The 22,919-nt window shown below is 34.8% G+C and overlaps 1 long non-coding RNA gene across 1 annotated transcript in view; it reads right to left on the reverse strand.

Annotated features, from left to right (window-relative positions):
• Positions 1-11,882: 11,882 nt before the first annotated feature.
• Positions 11,883-22,919, reverse strand: part of LOC136041387 (uncharacterized) — a 43,252-nt gene continuing 32,215 nt past the window's right edge. Inside the window, exon 4 of the long non-coding RNA XR_010621015.1 lies at positions 11,883-14,853. This is a non-coding gene — a long non-coding RNA (uncharacterized LOC136041387). The remainder of the gene's footprint in view (positions 14,854-22,919) is intronic.

The raw sequence follows: 22,919 nt of genomic DNA on the forward strand, positions 1-22,919 counted from the left end.
ATGGCCTATTTCCAGTTTTGTGATACTGTTGATGAAACAAACATTCAAAGAAGCAATACAATTAATTGAACATACGCTTCGTTCTTTTCATAAAATAGTTCCTTGCGCTTATTTGTGTACCAGTTTTGTGATGCTGTTGATGAAACAAGCATTCGAAGATGCAGTACAATTAGTTGAGTGTTCTTCTATATTCAAAGAAGGTGTTCTTCTATATTCTCTACCAGCCAATCATAATGCTTGGAAGATAATCATGAAATTAGACCCTAAACCATTCTAAACATTATTTCAATAAGTCATTAGATTAGAGAAAAATACTGACGAACTTAAGGAACCCATATTTCAATTTTTAAGATTGGATAAGGTCTACATTCTAGAAGGAACTTACAAGATAAATTGGAAAGAAATCCCGCTACCTATGATCCCAAAACTTGTCAACATTTATAACTGATTATTTCGATAAAGATGGACTAAAGTAATATGGCACTAGGAACCGATACAAGAGAAAACAAAAGTAAAAGGTCCATAAAGGATATCGAGAATTTTCCAAGTGAATATTCTTTCCCACAATCTACTAAAAGCCCCGTAAACCCATTACCCTTCTGGGCTTTATCCTATTTTGGGAATAAGGATTTTAGTGATATTTAAGTGGCCTATTTTCGTTTTTGTAAATGTCTCACTCGAATAGAGATATTCAAGTGGCCTATTTTTGTTTTTTAAATATCTTCCCTATCTTCCTCTTTGGTATAGGAATCGAAAAATAACAAGCATGTGGGACCCACTGTACTTTAATCCCACCTAATATCCAAAAATATAGCCCAAATTTGTTTCTAAAGTGTTTTATTTTAAATCTTACTGTGGTATATTTCACTAGGGTGAACGTCAGAGAAGCAGGTTCTACTTAAATGAAGAATATTAGGTCGGGGCTAAATGATACAAGTACCGAATTTTTTTTCTTTTTTTCTTAGTAAAAATATTAAAAAACAGCAGTTTCAAATCTAGGACGAGATTATTATTTAGAAATTATTGGTAAATATTTCTTTCCTTTGCAGGTTGGAGCATTCTGTGTCCTGCTGATCGACACATGTGGTAGATGTTGTGGTCGTCTTGGTAATTGCCTGGCACAGCAAACTGCGGACGTTAGTACGTCAGCACCTCTGGATTTTCGAGTAAATGTTAAAACAAACAAGTAGTCGTTTTTTATATATGATTTTACATTCAATACATTATATAATTTATTTAGTTCTTCTGGGAACAGGTTCCATGACCTTGTACAATTTATACTAGGAACAAAACCCGATCGTACACTCGAGTTGAATTATATTTGCAGGTTTGATAACAAGTTTTACCCTCCGAGTAATACTGACAAGCTGACAGATTTACACGAAAAGCTTTAGGGAGCAGCTTATCGGTGTTTGTCGCCTCACTGTGGTTTGATTCGTTTGTTTTATTAATTTCATTTATTTAATGTTATTATTGTTTAATTGATATTGCTAACAATTATATGTATTGTTATTGTTGATTTTCGTTTTTGAATAGTATTTTTTATATGTGCGTTTACTGCACTGTTTATATTGTGATGTAAGTGGGTGATAAATAAATATTATTATTATTGTTATTACCAGAGAAAAGAAATTCTACAACGGAAATTATCCATGTTCAATGAGTTCAAACAACAAAGAGAGATAAAACCAAAAAAAAAACCTCAGACGAGACTGTGGCCAGTAGAGAGTTACCAGGTATATGCACATTCCTCTAGGAATTATGACATGTAGAAGTTTCACAGGATAACACAGAGAACGAAGATGGTAAAAGCAACCCCCAAGAAACACCAGAAACCAAGTTACCAATTCCAAACGAACACAAACCGAAACAACTGAATCAGAAGTTGAAACAACAACAATAATAGAAACAGTATTTGAAACAAAGACAGAATTATTTGAAAGTAACCCTACAATCCCACCCAAAAATGAACACAACGACGAACGAAATCGAAACTTCTATCCCAACAACCACATCAAAATCTGATACGCCACCCGAAGAATTGCAATCTTCAGTATTGGAAACTACCATAAATATGGTCCCCGACCAAATTGAAATCAATCATGAAACATCACGAAGTGCTAACAAAATAACCCACCAAGAACCAGCGAAATTTACAAGATGGATACGGACTAGATTTGCAACAGTAACAAAAACAACATCCTTTGGAGAAATCCTTACTAAACGAAAAGCAAAACCCCAACAGTCGATACAGATTATGGCATTCATGCTAGAGAAAGAGGAAAAGGATCTTCCCATGACGAATATTTTTAAAAGGAGATTTTGACAATAGATAATAGAAAAACATTCGCATGACTATCCAAGACCAATGAGCCGAGTTACTATGGGCCGAAGTTTGTTTTTAATTAGGTTTTAGCTATTGTTAACATGAAAAGCCAGTTCTAACAGAAGTAAGACATCGGTCAGAAAATATAAAGCCGTCTTCAATTTCAGTTTTAATTTGCCAATTTACCAGTGTAATGCCAGACTCTCAATTACACTTTTTACATAGAAGGCTAGAAAATCTACAGTTGAAATCTGAAATTTAACTTTCTTCTAAAGTCTCGATATTTGAGAATAATTTCGAGCAGCTTAAGCTTAATGCACTTTTAGACACAATCAGGAAACGGAGCAACAATGCAGATCGATTTGGAACCCATTCTTGTAACAGACATAATACGGAACTCCAAACAATGGAATCAGCTCATCTTGGAACCCTGACAAAACTTCTATCAGTTTCGCAATCATCTATTGGAGGATTTCCTTTTAAACCATACTGATTGAAAACGTTACACTCATTTTTGTTAAAATTAGTGCAGAGAATCTTTCTTTCTTTTGGTTGACAGTGTAGGTTAGCAATGTTTAAGTACTAAAAAGAGCACTAAAACCTTACAAATCTATACTGAGATCAATTACGTAACTGCGTTGACGATCTTTCCTCAGATTTATATTTTTCCTTTTGAAGTAAAGGGATATACATGAAAATATATACAGGTTGTATCACTGCTTAAAAAATCTACAAAAAGAGCATACAGTATGAATGAACTAGAAATTAAAATGTTCTGGGAATTGGCTTCTGATACTTAATCGTATTTCGGCTTTAGCAAATGTAGCAAAGGTTTAAATCTATGTAAAACAAAAAAATTAGTAAATAGCAGAAATCTTGATATTCCAACAGACACAAAAACCTAGAAGCCTTACCCCTCCCCTCCCCTGGCAGTCCCTCTTCTGCATGCTTTCCCATTTTCCTAGTTTCAGGGTACCTGAAACTATTTTGTCTGTGATGGGATTTTGTCTGTGATGAAAAAATGAATAAAATACCCAACTAGTTTCTCCCTTTTGTTTTTATTGCAGTGTCTTTTTCTGACTTGTATTTATTTTAAGTTTAGTTTGACCGATTTTTTTCTTCTTTTTGACTTTTTAATTAGCTTATTACAGTTTATTTATTGACTCATAATAAATATTGTGGGTTCCATTCAGTCCAATTTTGCCTAAGACCAAATTTACCATACAAAGTGGCTTGGAAAAAGAATTATGTTAAACAAAGTGGTATAAAAGAAATACAATTCCTTAAAAATATGTGCCTCTTCAGTTGAAAAAACAAAGAATACCAGATCCACGAAACAAGACGTACTAGAAGACGAAACTGACAAATACAACTGCAGCAAACTAGCAGTTTGCATAAACCTCAGATTGTAAAAAATTAAAATTGGGCTTTCTAATATTTTTCAAAGTTAGTTTTAGTGTCAAATATTTACGAAATACTAACAGCTCACCACAGCACCAAGTCGCCAGAGGGCGACACAGCCTCTGGACATTATAGGACAGTGTGGTTTTCCATAAGAAAAAGGTGATAAGAACGAGAAAGGAAATTACAGACACTAGCCTGATTTCTATAGGAAGAAAAAAAAAGAAAAGGACTGCATCTAAAAATGCGGAATATATATCACTGAAATTGTGAAATACTTAATCCAGCATTCAATTAGTTTGACTTTTGAAATATAAATCCTGCAGAATTGGTCGAGAAGTTAATTATCTTTGGATTTTGCTGAGAAGTTTTTGAATACAGATAAATTTGATTGGATTTGATTTGGATAATTTGAGTGCAGCAATTTGGGATGTCAGAGCATGGCGGAAAAATTTGACAGGCTCCCACGTTCCACCGGGCCCCCTCCACAAGGGTGTCTGCCACCGCATAACGTGACCCTGTCCACTAAAGATAAGTAAACTTTCTTTAAGATTAAGATAAGTAAACTTTAAGATTTGTTATATTATTACTTTCACTATGGTACAGTTTCAGAAGGGAGATTTAGCGGTAGCTCAGTTAAAGGGATACCCCCTCTGGCCAGTTCAGATTGTTAGCATTACAAATCGAGAACAGTCTGCACCAAAATTCGTTGTATTTTGCTACGAATCTCATGACTTTCAGACTGTGATGGAAGCAAATCTTCTGTCTTATGATATCAAACGCTTGAAAACTTCGGAAAGTACAACTAAGGGCGTCAATCATGCTTATCGAGAGTGTGCATCCTCCCCTGATATTTATTTCCAGTTTCATAAAAAGCAAGCTACAAATAGCCCAGGTACTGATTGAACTGCCTCGAGCAAAACTTCTGAGCTTCGAAATCAGCTTACTTTAGCACAAAACGAAGTAGTAAAGCTTAAGGCTGGCCTAGCTAAAGAAATTGAGAAAAAGTTACTTCCATGGCAGGAGCAGAAGGCTCATCACAGCAAGCCACTCTAAACCCAGAACTGATTGTTTCGGAAATTTATGATTCGATCACGCTAGAATACAACGGAAAGTTTGAGAAAGTTGAAAAATTGTTTTGAATAGCCAGATTCAGTCAATAGAGCTTCGAGTTGCTACTATTGAGGAAAAGCTTGACGATTACGAACGAGAGCGTTTGCTTGATTCTTTCTTTTTATTTTAATTTAATTTTTTTAGTGAAACAGGACCCTGGAGCTGACCTGGGTACTACTGTTCTGGATGTAGCAAAGAAAATGGCTACATATGTTCAGAAAGAACAGGTGTTGTCGGTGAACAGCCTTAGACTAACGAACGCGACGGCGAATATCCAAACACCTACGCCTATTGCGCCAGTTCTAGATAAATTCGTGACTAAAAATATGGCCTATACTGTTTTCAAAGCAAAAAATTCAAAGCTAAAATTTTTAGGTCGATAAAAAAATGTTTCGTGATGATGACAAGAGAGCTAAATTATATTAACCTGAAATTCAAAGAAAAATCATTTGTATCCGAGTACATATTTCTAATGTTCGTCTTCCTAGTTACCATTGTTCTATCGAATTTTGGCATTACATTGGCCGTCAGCGACACCAAGGTAATTAGAAGAGGCCGAAATAGTAAGCTGTGCTAATCAAATCGAAATGATTTACTACTATGAATCAATGTTCTACGACTCTCTTCAGTGTTCTACACCAGACCGATCACTAATTGACGCAATATTTCACCAAATAAGACAATTCTTTAAGGTTGACAAAATTCTACTGTTTGATCGCTGCCTACTAACAAGGAATTATCGAGCGTATCTAAACTATAACCAAGAGTCAACGTCAATAGAAGATAAGTGTATTTGCCACACAAACTACAGGATCGACAAGGATATCGTGTGTGAAGCTTTGGAAATAGGCAAGAAAGAGACCAGTTTAGCTTAGGTCAAATTAATGAAGTTTGAATATACACGAACTGGAGATATTTTCTAAACTTTACCTTTTCGTATAGCATTCCAATATAATAGCCAAAATGAAAGTATAACAGTATCCACGCTACATATAAACAGCGAATAGAGAGAAGAAAATGTTCAGAAATTAACTGAGCAGCCAAACCTGTCAAGTAGCCAAATGTAAGTATAGCCGCCAAAAAGAAATTATAGTAAGTATAGTAGCCAAAAAGAGAGTATAACAGTATCCACGCTAAAAAAAATACCCAGCGTCAATAGAGAAAAAAAGTTCAGAAATTAACAGAGTAGCCAAATTTGCCAAGTTGGCAAATGTAAGTATAACAGTCAACAAGAAAGTATAGTAGCAAAAAAGAAAGTATAATAGTATCCCAGCTAAAAATACCCAGCGTCAATAGAGAAAAAACGTTAAGAAAACGTTTTACTGAAAGTATACGGGGTAACTGAGTAACCAAATCCAAGTAGCCAAATGTATGTATAATAGCCAAAAAGAAAGTATGTAAGTATTGTAGCCAAAAGAAAGTATAACAGTATCCACAAAAAAATACCCAGCGTCAATAGAGAAAAAATGTTTAGAAACTAACTGAGTAACAAAATCTGCCAAGTAGCTAAATGTGAGCATAACAGCCAAAAAGAAGGCATAGTAAGTATAGTAGCCAAAAAGAAAGCAAAACAGTATCAACACTAAAAGTACCAAGCGTCATAACAAGTTTTTTTAATTGAAAGTATACAGAGTAACTGAGTAGCCAAATCTGACAAGTAGCAAATTGTAAGTATAATAGCCAAAAAGAAAGTATATAAGTATAGCAGACAAAAAGAAAGTATAAGAGTATCCAAGCTAAGAATACCCAACCTCAATAGATAAAAAAAATATTCAGAATTTAACCGAGTAGCCGAAAAAATACTTTCTTTTTGGCTGTTATACAGTAAAATTATAGCAAACAGTATAACTGGCTTTCGTATAAAGTGAATATACCACTCGATGCCTTTTTTTATGCTCTTTACAAATGTAATAATCGCTTCTACCTCAAATTCAGATTTAAGCACTTTTTGACCTCTTAAAAATGACCTAAATATGGGGTATAAAAAAGGCTAAAAACATTGGTCTCAGACCTTAAATACCTTATAACATTGATCTCAAACTTACTGTTTCATTATAAACCCATTTTTTTTAATGTTATATAACCCAGAAGCACTGATTTTCCAATATTAATTTGGATAAATTAATTTTTCCTGTGACAGGAAAAATGACAGAAACATGGTTATCTGATAGTGATAATTTTACAGTTTATGATATGGATGGTTATATTGCTATTCACGTCCCTAGAATGGTAACAAAATGTTCTGGGAGTATTTCTTTGTTTATAAAATTTAATATTGAATTTTGTAGAAGATCTGACCTTGAATCCTTGTTTACATCAGTAGTGTCTAATAGTAGGACAGTTTATTCTCTTGTCATTGATCATTGATCTGAAAAGCCAGTTTGCATGAGATACTGTTTGTTTGTTTTATAAGCCCCCTCCTTTTCCAACACATCTGTTCTGTGATTTGCTTGATCAGCTTTCCGGTGTGGGGACTTTCTCTAAAAAACGAATTTGTGTTTTGGGAGACTTTAATTGTAATATGTTAAAAGTTGGATCAAATGATGAATGTGACCATCTTTTTGATGTATTTTCTTCTTCAGGGCTACTTCCTTCAATTTTTTTTTCCTTTTCGTATTGACCCTACAAAAAATTCTACCAATTTAATAGATAGTATTTTCGTTTCTCATTCTCCTAATTTGAAGTTCTCTTCTGGTCTTGTTTTCACTGATCTTTCTGATCACTTTCCTATTTATCTATCACTATCTGTGCCTAAAACTGAGATTACTGTGGATGAGAAAGGTAAGTCTTCTTTTAGAACTTTTACAGATAAAGAAATTTCTAATTTAATACATAGTCTTCAGAGTAATGATTGGTCTAGTGTTCTTGAAGATAATGATGCTGATTGTGCAACTAGATTATTTTTGTGTCGTATGGGAACTCTGTTGGATAAGCATTTTCCTCTTAGAAATAAGCCAAGGAATTTTACACCCAAATGCCCATGGATGTCTAGAGGTCTGATCAATGCAACCCATATGAAGGCGTCTTTGTTCAAGGCTGCATGTAAAAGTAAGACACAGGATGATCTTTTGAAGTATAAACATTACAAAAATGTGCTCACTTCTTCAGTTCGTTTAGCAAAAAAGCTGAATTTTTCGCGTCGAATTAATGAATGCAAGGGGAATTTGCAAAAGGTTTGGACTGTAATTAATGAAGCTCTCTCTCGCAAGAAACTCAAACATTCCTCTCCATGTCTTTATAGAAATGCTGATGGTTCTGTTGTGGACAAAAAATCCACAGCGAGTGCCTTCAATTCGTATTTCACCACCCTTCCTTCAGTTCTAATTCCACCCCCGAGTAGAGTAAGTTGTTTTCCCTTGGCAGAGAAGTCTTTTTTCCTTTCCCCATGTAGTACTACTGAGATTTCTAGTATTATTTCCCAGCTTCCTAGCAGTCGTTCAGTTGATAGTTTTGGTTTGAGTAATAATGTCCTTAAAAAAATTAGTCAGTTTGTTTCTCATCCGATTTCACACATAACTAACCTCTCTCTTTCTTCTGGTATTTTCTCTCATTCATTTAAAGTTGCTACTGTTCTACCTTTGCACAAAAAAGGTGATTCGTCTCTAATTTCATACTACAGACCTATTTCTCTTCTTCCCGTCATCTCAAAGGTTGTTGAAAAAGTAGTGTATCGTCGACTCTCTTCATTTGTATTTAGTACTAATTCGACTGATGGAAATTCTCTCATCACTAACCATCAGTATGGTTTTCGTCCCTCATTCTCTACCTTACATGCACTTACTGATGCTACAGAGTTTGTGCGTGTTAATCTGGACAAGGGCTTGTGTGTTTTGGGTCTATTTCTTGACTTTTCAAAAGCCTTTGATATGGTTGACCACAATGTTCTTCTGTCTAAACTATCCTTATTTGGTGTGCATGGAGTCCCACTAGATTGGTTTAGGTCCTACCTCTCAGATAGATCTCAGTATGTTTTGGTTAACCATACTTCTTCCACTACTTTGCCTGTATTGAAAGGTGTCCCACAAGGCTCTGTGCTTGGACCACTTTTGTTTCTAATCTACATTAATGATCTTGTTGAAGGTCTTCATCCCCATGTTCACCCTGTTCTTTTTGCTGATGACAGTAATTTTTTCATTGCTGCAGTGGACCTGCCATCTGCCACTTCTATAGCTGAAGGTCTTCTTGATAAAGTAAAGAATGGGTGCTGGTCAAATAGTATGGCTCTTAACAGCCGAAAGAGTGTCATTGTCAACTTTAGGACCCCTTACCGCATGCGAGACGTACGGGAGCCAATCACCCTGACTTTTGGGAATGATATTATACCACAAGCTACTATGGTGAAACTTCTTGGTGTGTATCTTGACTGTTTTCTTTCTTTTAAACCGCATATAACTCACACCCGTTCCTTAATCCTCCACCAGTCTTCAATGTTGCACCGGATTAATTCATTTCTTCCTCCTGATATTATGGTTTCTCTTTATCATGCTTTTATTCATCCTTACCTTTCTTATTGCTGCTCTGTCTGGGGCAATACTAATAAATCTCTTCTCTGCTCACTTCAAAGAGCCCAAAATAGGGCAGTAAAGGCTACTTTTCTTCTCCCTCGGCTTTACCCTTCCTCTGATCTTTATAATGATACTGGAATAGCTCCGCTGGATCATATTATAGGTAAAAGTACTCTTTATTTAGCGCATTCTGCTTTTCTAGGTACTCTTCCACCGACTCTGCAGCAGTTTTTCTCAAGGACAGGCTCAGGTAGGTACTTTTCTTCTTTGTGTAATTCTTCTCGACGATTCATTTTACCAAAACGATCCTCTACAGCAGCTCAGAGTTCTCCTGTATATCAGTCAATTCTATTATGGAACTCCATCCCTTTGGATGTCCCTCTTTTTCGTTCTGCAAAGGCATTATTTCGTCGGGTCTTTCCAGTTAAATAAATTTTGTCTCTCTTTTAATTCTATCCCAATTTGTATGTCACTTCTCTTGTTTTAAATTTTTTTTTTTTTTTTTTTTTTTTGTATATATTTTATAAGTGTTTTATTTTTGTTCTCTGTGGCCCATTACAAGCATAGCTTCTTGGGCCTATTAACTGATTTACTTTTGTAATAGTTTTCTTTAGTATTAATAAATTGGTTGATTGATTGATTGATTGATTGAAAATTTTGATCGGACGTTTTAGGGAAAAGGGGGCGAGGAAAGGGCCTAATTGCCCACGAATTTTTTCGGTCACTTAAAAAAGGCACTTGAACTTTTAATTTCCTCTCACTATGTTCTAGGACCATTCAGTCGATACGACCACTCGTAGGAAAAAAAGAATTAACACGCACCCATGATCTTTCTGCTGACAAAAATACAAAATTCCGCATTTTTGTAGATATGAGCTTGAAATCTGTATAGTAGGGTTCTCTGAAACGTTGAATCTGATCATGTGATTTTTATGTAGATTCTATGGGGATCTTTCGAAACCAGGCAAATTTTCTCAGGCTCGTGGCCATTGATAGGTAAAATTAACCTTAATGAATTTTTATATGTGTTCCTTTCTGTATTTTCCTCTCTTTTCTTTAATTATATACCTCGCCATGAAATATGCCATGAATTTCTGCATCGTCAATAAATAAATTGTTGTCACAATTCCTTAAATTTAAAATATGATATCGATACAAACAATGAGTACTTGTATCTTATAGCCACTGCACCTAAGAAGTGAAGTTAGGTCAATCCTAATGCAACAATTCTTACATCAGAATATTCAGAATAATTTTAGCTAACACATTTTTCATGCAGATCCACTACACTTTAATGCCCCCCCCCCCCTCTTATGTGCAAATATATATCCCAAATTATATATTTTCCAGCTATTCTCGCAATGCGTCTCCCTTTTTTCAAACTGTGTAACTGTAAATTGAATCAACTGTGACGAAACACAAATTGAAAAAACAAGTTATGGGTGAGAAAATGCATTGAAAATAAAAGGAGGGGGGATAGAGAATAGCGAATCTGCATGCAAAATTATTCATCATATTATGAAGTAAGAATTGTTTATTTTATAAATAATTAAGATAGGCCTAGCCAAGAAATAGTCAGAAATCCTAAGTCCTAAGTCAGAAATCCACTATGAATCCAAATATAACATTAATTTTACCAAAACCTCCTCTCCCTAATGCGGGGCTCCCATTACGTCATGAAATTGCTATTTAAAGATGGAGTGTATACCTTAACCCATAAAAGGAAATCGAATGTCCCAAACTACTCCGTAAATGGTCGGAATATTGTATAAAACTAAGTTAGGTCATTTATTCGGCCCACAAGAAAATATTCTTTTTAACCTACTTACAGCAGAAGACCCTTTTCTAACTATTTTGGTATTGAAAGAAGCCAATAGCTGAACAAATTCAAGATCAACTAATAAGTGTCAGAAAATATTAAATCTATTCAACGAAAAGCCTTGCGAATAATTTTCTAAGTCCATTTTATTCTTCTCAGATACATTTAGTTTAGAAGGCCTTATGCAGGAGACATAATTTTTGTCTCTGTTTTCAAAAAATTGCAGTAAAAACGTTTTCATGGATAATAATTCCCTCAAAAGATCCTCCTTACTCAGACCTGATCCATCCTGGACCATCAATCAGGCTGTTCTTGTCTTATTTTTCAACTTCAAAATACGAAATCAAAATGCCCTTATATCAGTCAAAATATTCACAAAATACACAACTAATTTACTGCTTGTTGTTTATAAATATTCACTAAGCTCCTTCTTTTTGAGTTTTAATTGGCCTTTTTAGAATTTGCCAGTCTAATCTGTTTTATTTTTCATGACATACTATGGCCTGTGTATGTGTATACATGTTTTTTAATCTTTTATTTAACTGTTATCTTTTTTATATTTTGCTAAAACTACGGTGCATTCTTTTGCTATTTTTAAATGTGTAAGCATTTTTAAACCTTTTTCATGGTTTTAACCTTCCAACCTTTTTAAAAGTTTTCTATTTTCTGTGTTAACCCCAAAATACAAGTTAAGCTCAGCCAGGCTTGTGATAGCTATTTAGAAAATGGTAGATCTTATCTAAAATATGTTTGCATTTATCAAAAAATTTCTGTTTTGTAATGAATAATTTTTAACATTTAAAAATTTGACCTATAAGTTACAGAACTATGCTTCAACTAATCGATTACCTACGAATGCGCAGACACATTCTGTAAAAGCAAAAAGTCAATCCTAGGTTTCCCCTTTAAATTTCTTTCAATAAAACAAAATTCTTTTAGCATGCATATTATTTTTCTGACTGATAACCAAGGGCAAATTCGCACCAACTATTTCACTAGTAATTTGTACCTATCACATGAGAAATTTCTCTCACACATTCGGTTGCTTCTAAGTGAATAATATTTTCATGGCCCGAGAATAGCTCCGTTTTTCCTCTTTGTATTTCTATCCAAAATATTCTATAGTATTATAATCGAGGCATAAACAATTCAGTAAGAAATAAACTATTTTTCTCTTTTAATTCAAGAAAACAAAGTTTTAAAGTGGTGTTAAGTCAGAGAAATAACAAAATTAAGATATTGAGCAGAATTATATCGATTATTTTACAATGTTAATAGTAAACAAAATTGATCAGTATTATAAAAAAATCATATCGTTTAATTGACGGAAAATTGACAAAGTCACTTTAAGTTTACTGGTTGCTACTGGTACTAATAGCCAATCACAGCAAAAACCGCCTGAAACCAGTACAATCAGGGGTGTTAATTCACAAATTTTAAGGGGAGGGGGAGATCTTTTTGATTTTTATTTAAATAAACATACAAAAAGTAGCTTTACAAATCTGGGAGGGAGGGCATTTTTTATTTTCTTCGGCTTTTTCTTGAGTGAAAAAAAATCAATTTTGAGAATCTTAGGGGGGGGCTTGGGCTTTTTCTTTTTATCAGTTGGAAATGCCAAATAAGGATATGTTTCAAAATATAGGGAACGATTGCTCCCCATGCCTCCCCCTAGTGCCCTTGACTAAACTGTACAGCCGCACTTGGCAATACTTATCTGAATGCATCACTTCTCGAGGGAGGAGGCTTTGAAAGGTTAACCTTTGAAAGGTTTAGCTGTAGTCCCCAGAGAGTCTGAGGATGGTTTTATCCCATGTCCATTCCACTAACATTATAATTCCACCAAATATAGGTGTTACTACTGTTAATCTTAAACAGCCATTAAGGACGGAAGAAGACTGCATAGGTTCGAATGAGGGCTGTATATGCGTTGCATATGTTCGTTTAAATGTAGATTTTTAATAGGGCATTTATGCAAAGAAAAGCTATAGGGCTAAGCCCCTGTCCACGCGAAAAGGAAACAGCCGATACTCCATCGGTAAATGGGAGTCTCCTCTTACTCTGTGTACCCTGGTGGAACTATTATGTGATTTGCCACTCTACTCTTGCTTTAAGTTTAATCAACCGTCTACGCGATGAAAGGCTTATAGACTTACCGGAACTATTAAATAAAAAAAAACTTTTTTTAACTGAAAGTAAGGAGCGACATTAAAACTTAAAACAAACAGAAATTATTCCGTATATGAAAGGGGTTGTCCCCTCCGCAACGCCTCGCTCTTTACGCTAAAGTTTAACTCTTTCTCACAACTCTACTTTTTAAAACAATAAAAAACAAAACAAAAACAAGTTTGTTCAACTGAAAGTAAAGAGTAACATTAAAACTTAAAACGAAGAGAAATTATCATGTATTTGAGAGTGTTCGTTCCGTCCTCAATACCTCGCTCTTAACGCTAAAGTTTTTTTAGTAATTTCAAAAGAGATATTTATTCTAACTAAACGGCATTTTTGATTCTGGGGGTAATTCTTAAAGAATTGGATTAAAATTCGAAGTTTAGTATAAAGAGCGAGGTATTGAAGAGGGGACAAACCCCCTTTTACAGGTAATAAAAATATACAAATATGGAAGTTTATTGCGTAAGTTGATTTGTAAGTTACGTATATTTATTACAAATAAAAAACGTTCTTCAAATAAAATTGAAAGTTCTATTGGACTTTTTACGTAACCGTAAAAATTGGAGGGCTACTAGGCCCCCTCCCTCCCCATTTTTTCTCAAAATCGTCCGATCAAAACTTTGAGAAAGCCATTTAGCCAAAAAATGGAAAATTAATATGCAAATTTTGTTGTAATTATTCATGTACGGTGAGCCAAAATCAAAACATGCATTAATCCACAAATGTTAAGAAATGAAATAAAAAAAAGTTTTTTTCTACTGAAAGTAAGGAGCGACATTAAAACTTAAAACGAATTTCTCATTGTTTTTTAAATAGTGCTGGAGAATCCAGCGCTCCCTTCATGAAAATTCTCTTCCCCCATTATAAATTCCTCTATGGAAAGATCCTATCACGTAACCCCCTCCCCACCATCATAAGTCACAATTACAAGTTATTTACACCATATGTACCTGTGACACCAAAACTAGTAGCCTCCCCCAAACTAATAAGTTTAGTTTATTTAATAAGTTTACAACAAACTCCCCCAAAACTAGTTTGATTCTCAGAGTCGCAACTGCATGCCCATGTCACACCAAAACTAGTAGCCTCATGCCTAGTTCAAATGGAAATAGTGAAATTCCTTTTGAGAGCAAAAAGCAGGGAATGATACCAGCTGTTGCTCCTAATATTATGAGAAAATAAAATGGATAAAATTACCAGCTAGGTACGTCTCATTAAGTTTCAGCTTTCAATCAAGTTACCGAAAATAGTCATACCTCTTTTTAGATCTAAGACACTCAATAATCCTCTATTTATAATAATAATAATAAAAAAAACTGTTCCCGATTCATGTCAACTACCTTATATTCTACACTGCTACAGATTATTGGTATCTCATTGGTTTCGGTGAGTCTCTTCTTTTCTCTTAATAGCATGCTGCCATCATCACTGTTATCCATTTTTGACTATTTCAATATTCGCTGTTCTTCTTCTTTGAAATTTGAATTATTTTCAATGTATGGTGAGACTCTTCTCCATGACTGAAAAGGCACAAAAATACTGTAAACAGTCATGTTTCACTGGTTCACAAAATATACATCAATGGACATTTACAGCTCAATGGGGGCTCCACGAAAATACAGTTATAGTAATGTACACTCAATAGATTAAGTCCTCCCCCTCCCCCCAGCATTGCTCCACACATTTAATATCTAATCACACTTGGATTAAACGTCTAATTAAATGAAAAGAACAACAGGTTCTTCCAACTGAAAGTAAGAAGCAACATTAAAATTCAAAACGAACTGAAATTATTCCGTATATGAAGAGGTTATCCCCACCCCCAGCTTAGTACCTTTTCTCTTCAACTAAAATTTTTATCACTTTTAAAAAGCTGAATATTCTAATAAAACTGCTCTTGTGTTTTAGGCTTCATTCTAAAAAAAAAATGGGAAAAAAAATTAAAAGAAGGGGGGAGATTAAAGAGTAGCGGAGCTGCATGCAAAATGTGTTAGCAACATTCATTTTTTATATTATGAAGTAAAAATTGTGTCACTAGGATTAATCTAACTTCACTTCTTGGATGTGGTGGCTATAAGACACAAGTACCAAACTTTGTTACCCACAAAGCTATAACACGTCTCACTTCCTTAAACTCCTGAATAAGCATTGTGTGCCGCTTCGGATTCGTTGAAATACCAAGGGCACAAAAATGAAAACATATTTAACCCTCTGGATAATCTGAAAACTCGGCTTTCCTGCAATTTTTTTTAGCTGCTATGAGCATTATTTGGTTAAAATTTGGCCTTAGGTTCTTATGAACAATGTTGTCAACGATAAAAAAAATAATAAACTTTGAAACAGAAAACAATTAGCGGAAATTAACTCCTCTTCGACAAAATTCAAATTTATAAAATCTATTGATTTTAGCTAAAATCTATAGAATATTAAGATAGGCCTAGCTAAGAAATAGACAATATTGTAAAGTCAGAAATCCACTGTCAATGAAAATATAACATTAATTTTAACAGAAACCCCTGTCTCTAATGTGGGGCTCCAACTGCGTCATGAAATTGATTTTTTAAGAGGGAGTATATGCCTTAACCCATAAAAGGAAGTCGTATGTCCCAAACTACTCCATAAATGATCGGAATCTTGTATAAAACTAGGTTAGGTCGCGTATATATATTTGGTCCACAAGAAAATATTCTATCTAACCTACTTACAGCACAAGACCTTTTTCTACCTATTTTACCTATTTACCTGATAATTAGGTAAATCCGGCACTGTTTGTTTGCAGGACCTCTGTGAGGCATTTATTTATTGGAAAAATAAAATTTTATTAATAAAAAAAAAAATTATTTATTTATTTATGGAAAAAAAACTCTGAACCTTAGAGCATTTTTAAGTTTTCATCCTTCAAATATTAATAACCCCCAAAAATAGGTAAATAGGTATTAATAACTAATTAAAATTATTTAGAATCACACCAAAACTAGTACCCTCCCCCTAATTCCTAGTTCAAATGGAAATAGAGGAACTCCTTTGAGAGAAAATAGCAAATAACGATACCAGCTGTTGCTCGTAATAATATAAGTGAATAAAAAAAGATTAAATTACCAGCTGAGTACGTCTCATTTAAGTAACAGCTTTCAATCAATATTCCGAAAAAGATCATAATTATGTTTAAATCTAAGACACTCACTAAGCATTAAAGAGTAAAAAAAAAAAGTTCCCGATTTATGTCAACTACTTTATATTCTACATCGCCATAGACTATTTGTATCGCATTGGGTGTCAGCGAGTCTCTCCTAATAACATACTCCCATCATCACTGTTTTCTATTTTTGACTTTTTCAATAGACACTATTCTTCTTTTTTAAGTATGGGCGCTTTTAAACATACGGTAAGACTTTTCCTCGACTGAAAAAGCAAAAAATGTTGTAAACAGTTTCGCTTTACTGGTTCACAAAATATACATACATCTATGGACATTTACTGCTCATTGGGACATTACAGGGACATTACAGCTCAAATGTGCTCCAGTGATAAAGACATCAATCAATCCACCTAAACACTACTTAGGAAGAAATTCGAGCTTTCAGGAAATAAAAATTAATGAAGATGATAAAATGCGAAAAAGTAAGATAGAAATTCGTATGTCCACCCGATTTTATTATAAAATAAGGTCAAAAATAGTTCAATAGCACGCCAAAATATTGATTTTCTGAGAATAAGAAGTTGTGTAGTAGGAAACCGGAACAGTTTAATTTAAATCAACCTGAACCACCCAAGTTTACCGTCAATAACCTTAGCCAAGCCTCCAAAAATACATATCTAAACAACGAAAACAAAAAAGGCTGGCAGTATAAATTACCATAGAATTAAAGAGCGGAAAACCTTTTTGTCTATCAATATTAATTAGATTAAAAAACGGAAAGTATTATTCAGTCTTCAGGACTGTAAATTTCACTAACACACTAAGAAGACTTCTTGGTTGAAATGATGTCATCTTGCAAAAGGAGACTTGAGAGCTGTCTTATGGATTTTCTAGGACATGCAGGACGCCCTGTCAGTATTATCGAACTAAATATCAGCTGATAAAATTTATATTTTGTTCTCATTATTTACCCATTAGAGTTTGAAAGAAGAATCGGGAAGCTAAGAAAAAAGGGAAGCTTCCGTCAACCTCACTCCTAAAAACTATTCTTATAACTACATGAAGGATTCGTCGCTGATATGCTGAAGGAAATAATCCTTCTTCAACCAAGCCTGAGGTGATTTGGGAACCAAACATCCGTTTCTAACTCCTATTATCTTATTTATTTTGTCAAAGTCACTAGAAAATGCCTTGAAAAATTGATACTTGCCTAAATTTAACTTCCATTTAAGATCTCCCAACAGTAGTTTACCATGTGAAATACGAGGTATTAGTTCAGAAACTGTTCACTGAATTCAATATTGACACCCTAGTTCCTAAGAAGTCACCAGTTGCAGCTCATGATGATATGGTAAATAAAAAAAAAGACAAAATTACCAGCCGAATGCGTCCTCTCCCCAACCAAAAACCAAACTGTTCTTCTCTTAGAACATGACCTACAGAATCTCAAAATCATCATACTAAGTATCATCATACTAAGCAGGTTACTTCCTACGGAAACTAAGCTAAGGCTTCTATAATTACCACACTCACACTGATTATTTTTCCAATTAATTAAAAAAAAAAATTCCCAAAAATTAATTTTTTTAAAGAAAAGTAAAAAAAGCATTTTAAACTTAAGACCATTAGAGAAAACTTCTTAAAATAATTCAAACTCAAAACAACCTGAAACTACTATTAAGAGAATAAATCAAAACCAAAACAAACCAAAATTAAATAAACAATCATAGCAAACAGAGAAATATAGGTACTAATCTACAAGCAAATCTTCTTTGGCTTTGGAACTGTTTAACATACCCTGAGGGTTCAAGCTTAATACTGTCAGTAGTTCATGACAGATTACACACACACCTTTTTGATACGCTGGGTGCACGTAGTATCTTTTGATTTAGTTTTAAATGTCCTTCAACATTCGAAACAGTTTAACTAATTACTCTCAACCGTTCCGAACACACCCAGAATCAGTCGATTGTCCTCAGAATCTTTTTCCAAAGATGTGAGGGGTTTTGTCACCCCAACAGGTCTTACTTAATATAATAAATCTTTCTTAAAATGTAAGAGCGAAGTTCGGATACACCCACAACAAACATTTCTCCTATTCTTAATGATAAACCCTGTATGTAAACAATAGGCAAATTGCAAAATTTACAATCTTTTCCCCAGATTTATGGGGGTATTGCATCCCTGGATGCATAGTTCTATTAGATATTTAGACTAATTTAAACGTATTGAAAATTAAAAAAGAACTGATCATTGTAAAGGAGAGGAAGCATCTAAAAAGAGCAAGAAAAAGAAAGAACTGGTTACCTTCCAATCTCCCTTCAACATCCCTTAACCTACCTTGAAAGTTTCAACTTATAATACCCCAAGTTATTCCATATTCGCTACTGATATTCACTTTTCAAAACCAACAAAATATAATTAATTTTGATTGTGTTTGACATTCCTCTCAAAATTTCCTTAAAGGTTTTGCCTTAATACTCTATGCTTTTTCTAGGTCCATGATCAGACACAAGTGTTAATAATGGGCAACTTGAATAACATGGTGCCCTTGCCCTGGGGCTGGGAGGGTGTCAAACCCGGAAGAAGTTATTTGACCTGTGGATTATTTTAGATAAATGGCTATCTCAAAACTTTTATTGAATGAATGGTTGAAAAAAATGTGCCAGAAACTGGTTGCCCTCCGATCAATTATGGCTCTTAAAAAAAGACACTAGAACTTCTTATTTCAAATCGAAGGAGCCCCATCCAAAGCTTGAACGACCTTTTCTTCAATATGAAGTTCCTCTGGCAAAAAAAAATACTAATAATGCACTGAACCTTTATGGCTCTTCACTATAGCACTGATACCTCTCATAGATTTGGTTTAATTAAAGTTTTATTAAAATTACTACTTACTTCCCCTTTTCTTAAATTTATTTAGAAAAATCATTTACCACATTATCAGCACCCAGGGCCTATTTATTTTTTTGTATCCATTGATTATCATCTCTAATGCTTCCTCGCATGTTTGCTTAAGATAGTACAATTATGCTTAATACAGCTAATTGCCTAATGAGAATATTGGACAGTTTTGAATTGTGGTTTAATTTTCTGCAATTTCAGTAATTTTATCAAAGGCCTCCATTTGTCCTTGGTTTATATTTTAAAGCTTTTTCCACTTTCCTTACATTCCTTTCGATTTCATAATACTTTTTGTAAAACCCCTCTTCTTTTTTGTGAAACAAAGGCGACTTCACGATTAATTATAACTGCATTTCCAACAATCCTTCGTAAGAAACCATCTGCAATTTCGCAAAGTTTTTCCTAAAATAAAATTGTTCCACCTATTTTCTACATTGTAGAATTTCAAACTCTCCAGTTTAATAATTTACTCTTCGTAAAGAGGCTTTTTTACTCTTCACTTACCCCCTATATTTCCCTCCCCTGTATATTCGTATACATAACAGATGGCAATGACCCTTATCCTATTTGATTCTTCCAGTATATCCATTCCAAATTCGAGTGAATCAATAGTTTTTTGTTTTGTTTTTTTTAAATAAAAAGTTCTAATAGGAATAAATCCTTTGAATGGACAGTGATAAATTTCAAAAAAATACTAGATATTTTGGGTACATATGGAGGGACCGCCGTTAGTAGTAATACTGATTAACGCAGAAAGTATTAGTAGTGATAATACTACTGATGACGTTCACTGCATATGTGACCAAAATATCAATTATTTTGTGAAATTTACGAAATTATCTAGGTTACTTTTAGCATGAAAATCTAGAAGAATCATTTACTGTCGTATGGAGATTCTTCATACACATATATAAAAGACCAGGTTAGAGAAAATAGTTCTTCCTTTTCCAGTCTTCAGTCTTCAGTCATTTTTTTTTTTTTTTTGCGAAAAAAAAAGAATCTTTTGGAACCTTCCTGATATAAAGAAAAGATCAATGGAGACATGATCCAATTGTTGTTTGCGATATAAATGACAAAATCAACACCACACTCGAGATTTATACCAATCTCACAAAAATATAAAACGAGGACGGAAATCAACAAGCGCCTGTAGTTTCATCATCTTCTGGAAGTACATGGGTAATATCAAAAGAATCTGACCAGTTAGCTTTCCATGTGGATCTTCTGATGTTTCTTTTTTTCTTGATGTTCATCTATCAAGTTGCAAAAACAGGAAAAATTCAATGGCAACCACTTCAGTTACTGACCATTTTCTGGTGACTAATCAGTATATAAGAGGGTATCAGCAACTCCTAAACAGTTTGTTCAGAAAGATAAATTTTGAGACTATTGTGGTAAACATCTGGTTGTCAGCCAGTGATCCAAGGAAGTTCAACACAACTGTACGGAAGTTAATGGGACAGCAGAAGTCAAAATCCATTCTGAAGGACGAGCAAGGAAAGAATTTAACCGCAGAAATAATGAATGCCCACTTCTCAAATATTTGCCGCCAACAGCCTCCCCTCAATACTTTACCACAGAATTGTCCGATTGAAACCATCCCTGTCATCACAGTTTCCCAGGTCCAAGAAAAACTCGAACACCTAGATATTAGGAAAGCCTCTTACCCCGGCGAAATTCCTATAAGTCTGATACACGCATGCTCCTCCTTCCTGGCCACGCCATTGGCTATGATGTATAACCAGTGTCTACTGGAAGGCGTTTTTCCAGATAAGTTTAAAAAGGCATATATCACACCTATTCCGAAAAAAACATCACCGACCTCACCGTCAGACCTTAGGCCGATTTCGAAGACACCCATCATCTCGAAAGTCTTTGAAGACTTTATTCTAGAGTGGCTACTAGCAGAAGTAGAACATAAAATCGACCCTATGCAGTTCGGTTTTCGTCGAGGGCACAGCACAACACATTATCTGGTCAGATTACTTCATGATCTACTAGAGCATCTAGAGATTTCGGAGGCCCTTGCTGATATAATAATTTCTGATTTCGTGAAAGCTTTCGATCTCCTTGACCACGAGACTGTTATCAATGAAGCCCGTGCCGTGGAGGTCTCGCAGTTTCTGTTGTGCATCATCGCAAGTTTCCTTTCTGGTCGTCAGCAGTGCGTACAACTTGAAAACGGAGAAGCATCCAACTTCCAAGACATCACATGTGGAGCAGCCCAAGGAAGCAAGCTAGGTCCCATCTTATTTGTCATTGTAATCAACCGACTGATGAGACAACATAAACAAAGGTACAAGTTCGCAGACGACTGTTCAATAAGTCTACTACGATTCCTTCCACAAACACACGACCAACTCGAGCCCCTGGTTGCAGAGCTTCGGGATCAAGCTGATCAAGTGAAGCTCCAGCTAAGTCTTGAGAAAAGCTGTGTGTTGCGTGTCAAATTCCTAAAGAAGAAGAGCATTGACGAACCTGCACCTCTCCAAATAAAGAAATCAGTTAAAATACTCGGGATCACACTAAGTGACGATCTTAGGTTCGGAGATCACATCAACCAGATCACAGCAAAAGCAGCTGGTCTTCTAAAATCCTTTGCAAATCTCAAAAGGTTTGGAATGACAGAACAACTCATGTATGGCTGTCCTGTCTGGCACCCATCGCTCACAGAGAAAGACAGAAGTCAGCTTGAAACAATTCAGACAAGAGCCTGCAAAAAAATTCTTGGATCAAATTACAAAAACTACGAAGAAAGCTTGAGCGAACTCAGGCTCCCAACCCTGGATGAAAGGAGGCACGAAACACTGATGAAGTTTGGAGCTGACATCCTGAAGTCCCCAACGCACCGAGATATCCTGCCTCAGTTTACTTCAGTGACTCACGCACACAAGACGAGGGTGGCAACTTTTAAAAAGGGAAAAGAACTGTTAGAATGCCCGCCTACACACTCAACGACAAGATTTTTAAACTCCTTCGTTCCATACTTCGTGAAGCACTACAACGACAATATCCTCAAATCGAAGTGATAGCTCATCATGTGTGTTCTTTATGTTGCCTCTTTTTGCGTTTTCCTATTTTCTTTTTTTGTTTGACGATACCCATGTTATTGCATTGTGATAAAGGGAAAGAATAAAGATTATTATTATTATTATTATTAGAATAAAGTATAAGCAAAAAAAAAAAATTTACTACTCCTGAATTTTTTTAAAACGAGCATTTATTTATCACTGTTATTTTCAAAACTTTTTTTTCAAGTTACTACGGGGCAAAAATTGTTCATATCAATGGCTACATTGGTGAATTTATAAGTCAATTAAGATGAAGCTGAGATTTAATACCGAGCCCCCAGCAATACACATTTAAAGCAACGAAAACAAAAAGCCTGGGAGTTTCAGTGACCCCAGAGGAAAAGAGAGTCAAACCTATTGTGCAAAAGGGGGCATGAGAGCTGTCTTAAGGATGTTCTGGGACCTTCTTCTGTCTTAGGGAGTTTAGAGACCTACTGGACGAACATTTAGCTTTACCCAATTAAATACCAGC

Source organism: Artemia franciscana, chromosome 2 (genome assembly GCF_032884065.1).
Source record: "Artemia franciscana chromosome 2, ASM3288406v1, whole genome shotgun sequence".
Lineage (NCBI taxonomy): Eukaryota > Metazoa > Arthropoda > Branchiopoda > Anostraca > Artemiidae > Artemia > Artemia franciscana.